The sequence below is a fragment of the Phyllobates terribilis genome, unplaced genomic scaffold (genome assembly GCF_046119375.1).
Source record: "Phyllobates terribilis strain yellow unplaced genomic scaffold, ASM4611937v1 Scaffold_3__8_contigs__length_932513732, whole genome shotgun sequence".
Lineage (NCBI taxonomy): Eukaryota > Metazoa > Chordata > Amphibia > Anura > Dendrobatidae > Phyllobates > Phyllobates terribilis.
The window spans coordinates 918,531,770-918,542,148 of record NW_027362763.1 but is presented as its reverse complement, the minus strand read 5'-3'; the positions used below and the strand labels follow the sequence as shown (position 1 = coordinate 918,542,148).

The following is a 10,379-nucleotide window of genomic DNA, read 5'->3' as shown; positions in this document are numbered from 1 at the left end:
CAACTGGGATACAGAAAAGTTTGTGCACGGTGGGTCCCAAGAATGCTTTTTACCATGCTGGAATACATGCCCTTGTTAAACGGTGGACCAAGACTGTGGAAATGGATGGAGATTATATTGAAAAGTGACAAATTAATCGTTAATGTTGTGGTTTTCAACCTATGTAATTGCATTTGAATTTCTTGCCAATTAAAAGGAGAAAAAAAAATAGGAGGCATTACTTATTGACTGACCCTCGTATGTGAGATGTCTCATAGTGTTAGGAAAGATATACAGTAGATATCTGAACGTACTTTGATTAAACTTGATGTGACCATAATAAGAAGAGAAACTTCCCACCTGATAAACTTGTGCAAGTAGGGCACAACTCTATATGCGCATATGTGAGAAGCGTATCAAAAGGGTGTAGCCGACCTGGTATACTGCAGGAATTTCCTCCAAAGCGTTCCAGCAGAGCGTGATTGGGAGTGAAAGACCAGATGATAAGCACTCCTGCAGAGAATAAAAGTAGTAAGTGACAGAATCACCATAAAAAATAAAATAAAAACATTTATTAAAACCACAACATGTCTTAGCTGTATCCAGCCTTCCTTAGTTAATACAATAAGCTTATATATATCCATCTACATGATTGAGTAGGCAGAGCTGCCATTCAACAAGAAGGATGTAAAAATAAGATAAAAATATATGCATGAAACATTAGTATTATGAGACAACAATATATAACATTAAACACCTGTGAATGTAAAGATTACCTACATTTTACATAGCCGAGATAAAGAGAAAAGCTTTTGAATATTTGAGAGATAGATTTGACGGAAGTCGATGAGGTACATAAGAGCAAGGAAAGTGTTGTCCATTTAATACTGAGATAGCTTGAACTAGTTGTATGCTAAATGCATCGGAAGCTGCCTCTATCATTTTTATTTGGATATCTTTTCTCATAAAACCTTTTTTTAGAGTTTTTCATTGAGTCATGTAATCTTCTGTTTTAGTAAAATTTCTCATAATGGGACAAAATTGACTAAGAGGAACACTTCTTTTCCATTTGGAGAAATGTGCACTGTAAAAATCTACAATATGCAACCAGATTAAATATTATTGGCCGTATATTGGCGATCTTTTTATCATTTGGTGCGGTATCCCCTCAGAAGCTTCCCACTTTATTGAAGCACTAAATAAAAATGAGTTAGGAATATCTTTTACTGTTAATATCTCTGTGGTAATTACTATGTTCTGGGACTTAAAGTTAGTCCATGAAAATAGGTTGAATATGACAAAAACACATTTTAAATCTGTGGGTGGAAATGAAAGTTTAGATTTTTACAGTGCACATTTCCCTAAATGGAAAATAAAAATGCCCCTTTGTCAATTTTGTCTCATTAGGAGAAATTGTACAACATTACACGACTCAATCAAAAATCTGAAAAAAAGGTTCTCTGAGAAAAGATATCCAAAAAAATGATAAAAGCAGCCTATCAAAAAAATATAATTATAACCCAGAATGATTGTATCTTTAGGAATAACACCTCCCAAAAAAAAAATCTTAAAACCAAAAACCAATAAAACTAATGTTGATCAAAAGAATAATCGCTGGAAATTAAATTTTATTACATCTTATAATAAAGGAAATAAACCATCAGAAATGTTCTTAAAAAATATTGGTATCTATTAAAAAAGACCTGATACTAAATGAATTGATTCCAGCAGAATCAAGCATTGCATTTTTCAGTGGAATTAATATTAAGAATATTATGGGACCTAGTAAGCTTAAAAGGACAAATATGGACAACAGAAAAATTAATCCAAAATGAATAAAAACAGATATATCAAATAACATGAATTCAGGAGTTTAACCCACTTTCACAACCTTGGACGTTTAGGTACGTCCAAGGTCGTGTTCCCGTCTTTGATGAATCTTTCCCCACACATGACAGCTGATCTGATCAAAAGGGAAGAAGCACTGTGTGACTTTTTGAACGCAAAATTGGCTGGAATTGAGATCGGACACTGTGTCACGTTTGGAGAGCCCCTGATGCGCCTAAATAGTGGAAACCCCCACAAGTGACACCATTTTGGAAACTAGACCCCTCAGGGGACTTATCTAGATATGTGGTGAGCACCTTGAACCCCCAGGTGCTTCACAGAAATTTAGAACATTGAGCCGTAAAAATAAAATTTTCACATTTTCCCAACAAAAATGTTTTTCAGCCTCCAATTTTGCATTTTCATAAGGGTAAAAGGAGAAATTGCACCATGCAATTTGTTGTGCAATTTCTCATGAGTAAGCCAATACCTGATATGTGGGGAAAAAACATTCTTTGGGCGCACGGCAGGGTTCGGAAGGGAAGGAGTGCCATTTGACTTTTTGAATGTAAAATTTGCTTAAAAATTAGCGGACGCCATGTTGCTTTTGGAGAGCCCCTGACGCACCTAACTAGTGGAAACCCCCCAGAAGTGACCCCATTTTGTAAACTAGACACCTCAAGAATTTTATCAAGGAGTATAGTGAACATTTTGAACCCAGAGGTGCGACACAGAATTTGATAACATTAGGTCATCATATTGAATAAGTTATCATTAGTCTGGAGCGCAAGTGCTCGCTACTAGTGTTGAGCGAGCACTAAAATGCTCGGGTGCTCGAAGCTGGGGCCGAGCTCACTGTGATACTCGGGTGCTCGACCCGAGCAAAGAGCCCAATATTAGTCTATGGGAGACCCGAGCATTTTTGCGGCGGCACCCCCAGCAGTCTGTAGAAAGCCTAAAAAGTGCCCAAAACGATAGCGACAGTGCTCAAAAGACATGGGGACAGCATGGACATCACTCCAGGAAGCATATCTGACCCCCAGGTCACTGCTGTAAACAACGTGGTCAGAGGTATTAAGCCACTTTTACAAGAAAACGTTCAAAAACTAAACTGAAAGTGCTTTCCTGCGAAATATGTTAAGGAACTTCCTTCCAGGGTAAAGACTTGTGTAAAAGGTAAAATAAATGACTAAAAACAAAAGTACTCCTCCACACCTTGGGCTATGTTCACAAGTAGCATTTTTTATGCGTTTTTGCACTTTTGTATTGCTTTCAACCGTGACAAATGCATTCACCGGGAAATGTCATTTTAACATTTTACAAACTTATCTGGCCATGTGCTGTGTGACACATGCATACAGTGCTGAAAAGACATGGGAACAGCATGGGGAAGACCCCTGGAAGCATCTCTGACACCCAGGTCACTGCCTAAAAGTGTGCCCATCAGAAGTGATCCTTGCCGCATCAGAAGATGCAGACTGGCAACTATCCCCGTGCAAGTCCTTTTCCCAGAGCAATGTTCAATTGTACCTCCCCCATTCCTTGCAATACAAGTGCAAGTATGCAGCCTGCCACCCACCCACCCCCAGGCTGCAATACCATACTGCTAGCTTGCTTGCACTTGAAATTGGGCCTTTTAGGCATGTGGAGGCAGACGCCGGCCACCATGTCATGGCTGTGTCTGCGGCCTGGTATCCATACTTAGTCCCCAGCCGCCCGGCGGCAGGGTGTCCACACACAGTCCCCAGCCGCCTGGGGGCGGCCGGGTGTCCATAAACGGTCCCCAGCCGCCCCTATTTCTCCGCTGAACTTCCCCCACACTTTTCTTAGCCTGGCCTGCTGTAGAGCAGCATTGAACAAGCCCACCAGAGAACCAGACTCCTCCTGTGGGCCCTGGCTTCTCCATCAGGGGAGTTGAGAGTGCCAAGGTGAGGAGCATGATGATGATGATAGAAGTTAGCATCTGCTTTGTTTTCTTGGAATGCAAGCGTAAGTGTGCAACCTGCCACCCACTCACCCCCAGGCTGCAATACCATACTGCTAGCTTTCACTTGAAATGGGGTCTTTTAGGTTGGAGTAGACCAAAGCTGGCCACTACCTCATGGCTGCTTTGGCAGTGAGGTATCCATACTCAGTCTCCAGCCGCCCCGCGGCTGGGTGTCCACGCTCGGTCCCCAGCCACCTGGGGGCGGCCGGGTGTCCATACTCGGTCACCAGCCGCCCCGCAGCCGGGTGTCCACACACGGTCCCCAGCAGCCTGGGGGCGGCTGGGTGTCCATAAATGGTCCTCAGCCGCCCCTATTTCTCCGCTGAACTTCCCCCACACTTTTCTTAGCCTGGCCTGCTTTAGGGCAGCATTGGACAAGCCCACCAGAGAACCAGACTCCTCCGGTGGGCCCTGGCTTCTCCATCAGGGGAGTTGAGAGTGCCAAGGTGAGGAGCATGATGATGATGATAGAAGTTAGCATCTGCTTTGTTTTCTTGGAATGCAAGCGTAAGTGTGCAACCTGCCACCCACCCACCCCTAGGCTGCAATACCATACTGCTAGCTAGCACTTGATATGGGGCCATTTAGTTTGGAGGAGGCAGAAGCTGGCCATTACCTCATAGCTGCTTTGGCAGCGAGGTATCCATACTCGGTCCCCAGCCGCCCCGCGGCCAAGTGTCCACACACGGTCCCCAGCCGCCTGGGGGCGGACAGGTGTCCATAAACGGTCCCCAGCCGCCCCTATTTCTCCAATGAACTTTCCCCACACTTTTCTTAGCCTGGCCTGCTTTAGGGCAGCATTGGACGAGCCCACCAGAGAACCAGGCTCCTCCTGTGGGCCCTGGCTTCTCCATCAGGAGAGTTGAGAGTGCCAAGGTGAGGAGCATGATGATGATGATAGAAGTTAGCATCTGCTTTGTTTTCTTGGAATGCAAGCGTAAGTGTGCAACCTGCCACCCACCCACCCCCAGGCTACAATACCATACTGCTTGCTTGCACTTGAAATGGGGCATTTTAGTTTGGAGGAGGCCGAAGCTGGCCACTACCTCATGGCTGCTTTGGCAGCGAGGTATCCATACTCAGTCCCCAGCCGCCCGGCGGCCGAGTGTCCACGCTCGGTCCCCAGCCGCCAGGGGGCGGCCGGGTGTCCATACTCGGTCCCCAGCAGCCCCGTGGCCAGGTGCCCACACACGGTCCCCAGCCGCCTGGGGGCGGCCTGGTGTCCATAAACGGTCCCCAGACGCCCCTATTTTTCCTTGGAACATCCCCCCACACTTTTCTTAGCCCGGCCTGCTTTAGGGCAGCATTGGACTAGCCCACCAGAGAACCAGACTCCTCCAGTGGGCCCTGGCTTCTCCATCAGGGGAGTTGAGAGTGCCAAGGTGAGGAGCATAATGATGATGATAGAAGTTAGCATCTGCTTTGTTTTCTTTGAATGCAAGCGCATGTATATAGTAGCGGCTAGGCCTGAGGTCGTCAGCGTTTTGGCGCATATCCTACCTCCTCCGAGGATTGCTGGCTGTTTTCCTGCTACTATCCCAGATCTATGACTCCTGTTAAAACAAAGCTTCAGGTGATGAATGATGGATGAGGTGGTGGAAAAGGAGAAAGAGCAGGAGGAACAGGGACCATTCACATCAATATCAGGCCAGTCAACCACACATGTCTAGTAGGATATGTTTCTGTACCAAAAGGAGAGGTTTGGCTACACAGTTATAAGGCATGCAGTGAGTGCAATGCCTACCAAAAATTTCAAGGCACTCCATTGCCCCTTGGAAGTGACATGGAGGTCAGAGGGCCTTAACTAAACTGTTTTTTTCCATTTATAGCAACTGGGTCTCCTGCACACTGTTGGCCTAAGCAGTGAATGGAAGGCTTTCCAAAAATTATGAGGAACTGCAATGCCCCTTGAAACAGACGTGGATTACAGCATACTAAAAACCTTCTACCCATTATTTGGGAGTGGGTCTCCCTTAGTGTTCGCCTATGCATTGAAAAGGAAAAGCTGACTAAAATTAGGAGGAAATGCAATGCCCGTTGGAAGAATGGTGGAGTTCGCAGTGGAATAAAAAGACAATATCAATGCCCCTTGAAAAAGTGGTGGAGGTCGCAGTAGCTTAACAAGACGGTTTTAATGCCCCTTGGAAGAGTGGTGGAGGTCACAGTACCTTAACAAGACGGTTTTAATGCACCTTGAAAGAGACGTGGAGGTTGTAGCAGCTTAACAAGACACTTTAAATGCCCCTTGGAGGAGTGGTGGAGGTTACAGTAGCTTAACAAGACGGTTTTAATGCCCCTTGGAGAAGTGGAGGAGGTCGCAGTACCTTAACAAGATGGCTTTAATGCCCCTTGGAAGAGACGTGGAGGTCGCAGTGGAATAAAAAGACAATATCAATGCCCCTGGGAAAAGTGGTGGAGGTCGCATTAGCTTAACAAGAAGGTTTTAATGCCCCTTGGAAGAGACGTGGAGGTCAGAGTGGTTTAACAAGACGGTTTTAATGCCCCTTGGGAGAGCGGTGGAGGTCGCAGTAGCTTAACAAGACTGTTTTAATGCCCCTTGGAAGAGACATGGAGGTTGCAGAGGAATAAAAAGACAATATCAATGCCCCTGGGAAAAGTGGTGGAGGTCGCATTAGCCTAGCAAGACGGTTTTAATGCCCCTTGGAAGAGATGTGGAGGTTGCAGTAGCTTAACAAGATGGTTTAAATGCCCCTTGGAAGAGTGGTGGAGGCTACCGTAGCTTAACAAGATGGTTTTAATGCCCCTTGGAAGAGTGATGGAGGTTACAGTAGCTTAACAAGACGGTTTTAATGCTTGGAGAAGTGGTGGAGGTCGCAGTAGCTTAACAAGACAGTTTTAATGCCCCTTGGAAGAGACGTGGAGTTCAGAGTGGTTTAACAAGATGGTTTTAATGCACCTTGGAAGAGACGTGGAGGTTGCAGAGGAATAAAAAGACAATATCAATGCCCTGGGAAAAGTGGTGGAGGTCGCATAAACTTAACAAGACGGTTTTAATGCCCCTTGGAAGAGACGTGGAGGTCAGAGTGGTTTAACAAGACGGTTTTAATGCCCCTTGGAAGAGCGGTGGAGGTCGCAGTAGCTTAACAAAATGGTTTTAATGCCCCTTGGAAGAGACGTGGAGGTCGCAGTGGAATAAAAAGACAATATCAATGCCCCTGGGAAAAGTGGTGGAGGTCGCATTAGCTTAACAAGAAGGTTTTAATGCCCCTTGGAAGAGACGTGGAGGTCAGAGTGGTTTAACAAGACGGTTTTAATGCCCCTTGGGAGAGCGGTGGAGGTCGCAGTAGCTTAACAAGACTGTTTTAATGCCCCTTGGAAGAGACGTGGAAGTCGCAGTGGAATAAAAAGACAATATCAATGCCCCTGGGAAAAGTGGTGGAGGTCGCATTAGCTTAACAAGACGGTTTTAATGTCCCTTGGAAGAGACGTGAAGGTTGCAGTAGCTTAACAAGATGTTTTAAATGCCCGTTGGAAGAGTGGTGAAGGTTACAGTAGCTTAACAAGATGGTTTTAATGCCCCTTGGAAGAGTGGTGGAGGTTACAGTAGCTTAACAAGACGGTTTTAATGCCCCTTGGAGAAGTGGTGGAGGTCGCAGTAGCTTAACAAGACGGGTTTAATGCCCCTTGGAAGAGACATGGAGGTCACAGTGGAATAAAAAGACAATATCAATACCGCTGGGAAAAGTGTTTGAGGTCGCAGTAGCTTAACAAGAGGGTTTTAATGCCCCTTGGAAGAGACGTGGAGGTTGCAGTGGAGTAAAAAGACAATATCAATGCCCCTGGGAAAAGTGGTGGAGGTCGCAGTAGCTTAACAAGATGGTTTTAATGCCCCTTGGAAGAGTGGTGGAGGTCACAGTAGCTTAACAAGACGGTTTTAATGCCCCTCGGAAGAGACGTGGAGGTTGCAATAGCTTAACAAGACGGTTTAAATGCCCCTCGAAGAGTGGTGGAGGTCACAGTAGCTTAACAAGAGGGTTTTAATGCTCCTTGGAAGAGACGTGGAGGTCACAGTAGCTTAACAAGACGGTTTTAATGCCCCTTGGAAGAGTGGTGGAGTTTGCAGTAGCTTAACAAGATGGTTTTAATGCCCTTGGAAGAGTGGTGGAGGTCACAGTAGCTTAACAAGACAGCTTTAATGCCCCTTGGAAAAGTGGTGGAGGTCGCAGTAGCTTAACAAGACGGTTTTAATGCCCCTTGGAAAAGTGGTGGCGGTCGCAGTAGTTTAACAAGACAGTTTTAATGCCCCTTGGAGGAGACGTGGAGGTCACAGTAGCTTAACAAGACGTTTTTAATGCCCCTTAGAAGAGCCATGCAGTACAGCATATTAAAAACATTATTCCCATTGTTATGGAGTGGGTCTCCCATAGTCTTTGCCTATGCCTTCCAAGCAAAAGCTGCCAAAAATTAGGACGGAGGAACTTGCTGGCAACACGGACCACGGTCACCCTGGTGGTATAGTGGTGGTGGAGGCTGAGGATAAGGAGAAGAGCCAAAAAAAGACGAAATGAGGAAACGTATACCCATGTGTGGGTGTGAAGCGGTGCATGGGAATACACCTCCCGAAATAACACAGTGGATTTGACTTTATGTTACTCTGCTGTTATTTGGTGGTGATGAGAAGTCTGGCCCAATCCAGCCCTTGTTCATTTTGATAAGGGTCAGCTTGTCAGCATTGTCAGTTGACAGGCGAGTGCGCTTATCTGTTATAATTCCCCCAGAGGCTCTAAAAACACTCTCCGATAACACGCTAGTGGCAGGGCAGGCCAGGACCTCCAAGGCGTACAGAGCGAGTTCATTCCAAGTGTCCAGCTTGGATACTCAATAATTAAAAGGCACAGAGGAATCACGGAGGATGCTGGTACGGTCGGCAAGGTACTCCCTCACCATCTTGCCATCTTTTGAAACTTTCCACTCCTTGTGAGAGTACCCCGCGCCTCAGGGCCTGTAAGCTGGGCAGGTGTCAGAAAACTGTCCCAGAATGTTGACAGTGTTCCCCTGCCTCTGCTGGATTGGCGTTGCGCCTCTCTCACCTGTACGCCTTGGTTGGTCAACAAACTGTGACCTCTGCCGCTAGCGTGTTCAGATAGGAATTTTTTTAACAGTTCTGCAGCAAGGGCCTTCTGGTACTGCCACATTTTTGTAGACCTCTCCACCTCAGAAATAAGAGAGTGAAATTTCTCCTTGTAGCGGGGGTCTAAAAGTGTCACCAACCAGTAATGACTGTCACCCAACATTTTGGCAATGCGAGGGTCACGGTTAAGGCAGCGTAAATATAAAGTCAGCCATGCATGCCAGACTGGTAACGGGCAAGACTTCCGTGTCCTCACCAAGATGACGACTGACCATGCTTTCCTCCTCCTCCTCCTCCTCCCCCCTGTCCTCAGGCCACCCACGCTGAACCGACTGTATGACAGTTGTACAGGTACTACCGTCTACAGCGCATGATACCAGCTCCTGTTCTTCCTCCTCCTCCTCCTCCTCTCCCTCATTGTCCTCCAATGCACGTTGGGATGAGATGAGGCTGGGCTGTGCGTAATCGCCGATTACGGGTTCTTGATCCATCTCATCATACTCTGGCTGCAATGCCTCCTCTTTAATTCTCTGCAGAGAGCGTTGCAAAAGACAGACAAGTGGGATGCTGATGCTAATGATGGCATCATCGCCACTCACCATCTTGGTGGACTCCTCTAAGTTTGTCAGGATGGTACATATGTCAGACATCCAGGTCCACTCCTGAGGTCTTATGTGTGGAGTCTGACCTGAATATCGACAGCCTTGTTGCAGCTGGTACTCCACAACTGCTCTCTTCTGCTCACAAATCCTTTGCAACATGTGGAGGATAGAGTTCCAACGTGTGGGGACATCACACACCAGTCGGTGTGCCAGAAGCTGCAAACGCTGCTGCAACACAGCAAGGGCGGCGGAAGAGGTAGCCGACTTGCGAAAATGAGCTGACAGGCGGCGTACTTTGACGAGCAGATCTGGCTCCTCGGGGTACGATTAAAGAAACCGCTGAACCACGAGGTTAAGCACATGAGCCAGGCATGGTACGTGTGTGATCTTGCCTCGTCTCAGAGCCGCCACCAGGTTACGGCCATTGTCACACATGACCATGCCTGGATGTAGGTTCAGCGGTCTCAGCCACAGATCTGCCTGCTCTTTCACAGCTGTCAACAACTCACAAGTAGTGTGAGATTTATCACCTAAGCTTATGAGTTTCAGCACAGTCTGTTGCCACTTGGCTGAGGCAGTACTGCAGTGCTTCTAGCTTGTAACTGATGTGGTGATATCTGAGATGGAGGCTGAACATGAGGAGGAGGAGGATGCGCAGGAGCTATACACAGTGGGGGCAACTCTGACTGACATAGGGCCCGCAATCCTCGGTGTGGGGAGGATGTGTTCCGTCCCAAGGTCCGACTGGGTCCCGGCTTCCACTATGTTTACCCAGTGTGCCATCAGGGAGATGTACCGTCCCGCGCCACAAGCACTTGTCCACGTGTCCGTTGTCAGGTGGACTCTCCCAGTAACTGCGTTGTTGAGGGCACAGTCGATGTTTTGGGACACG

At 46.8% G+C, this 10,379-nt stretch overlaps 1 long non-coding RNA gene across 1 annotated transcript in view; it reads right to left on the bottom strand.

Moving 5' to 3' along the window:
- Positions 1–236: 236 nt before the first annotated feature.
- The window catches only part of LOC141258394 (uncharacterized), a 132,724-nt gene continuing 122,581 nt past the window's right edge, over positions 237–10,379 (bottom strand). The window contains exon 3 of the long non-coding RNA XR_012318318.1: positions 237–492. This is a non-coding gene — a long non-coding RNA (uncharacterized lncRNA). The remainder of the gene's footprint in view (positions 493–10,379) is intronic.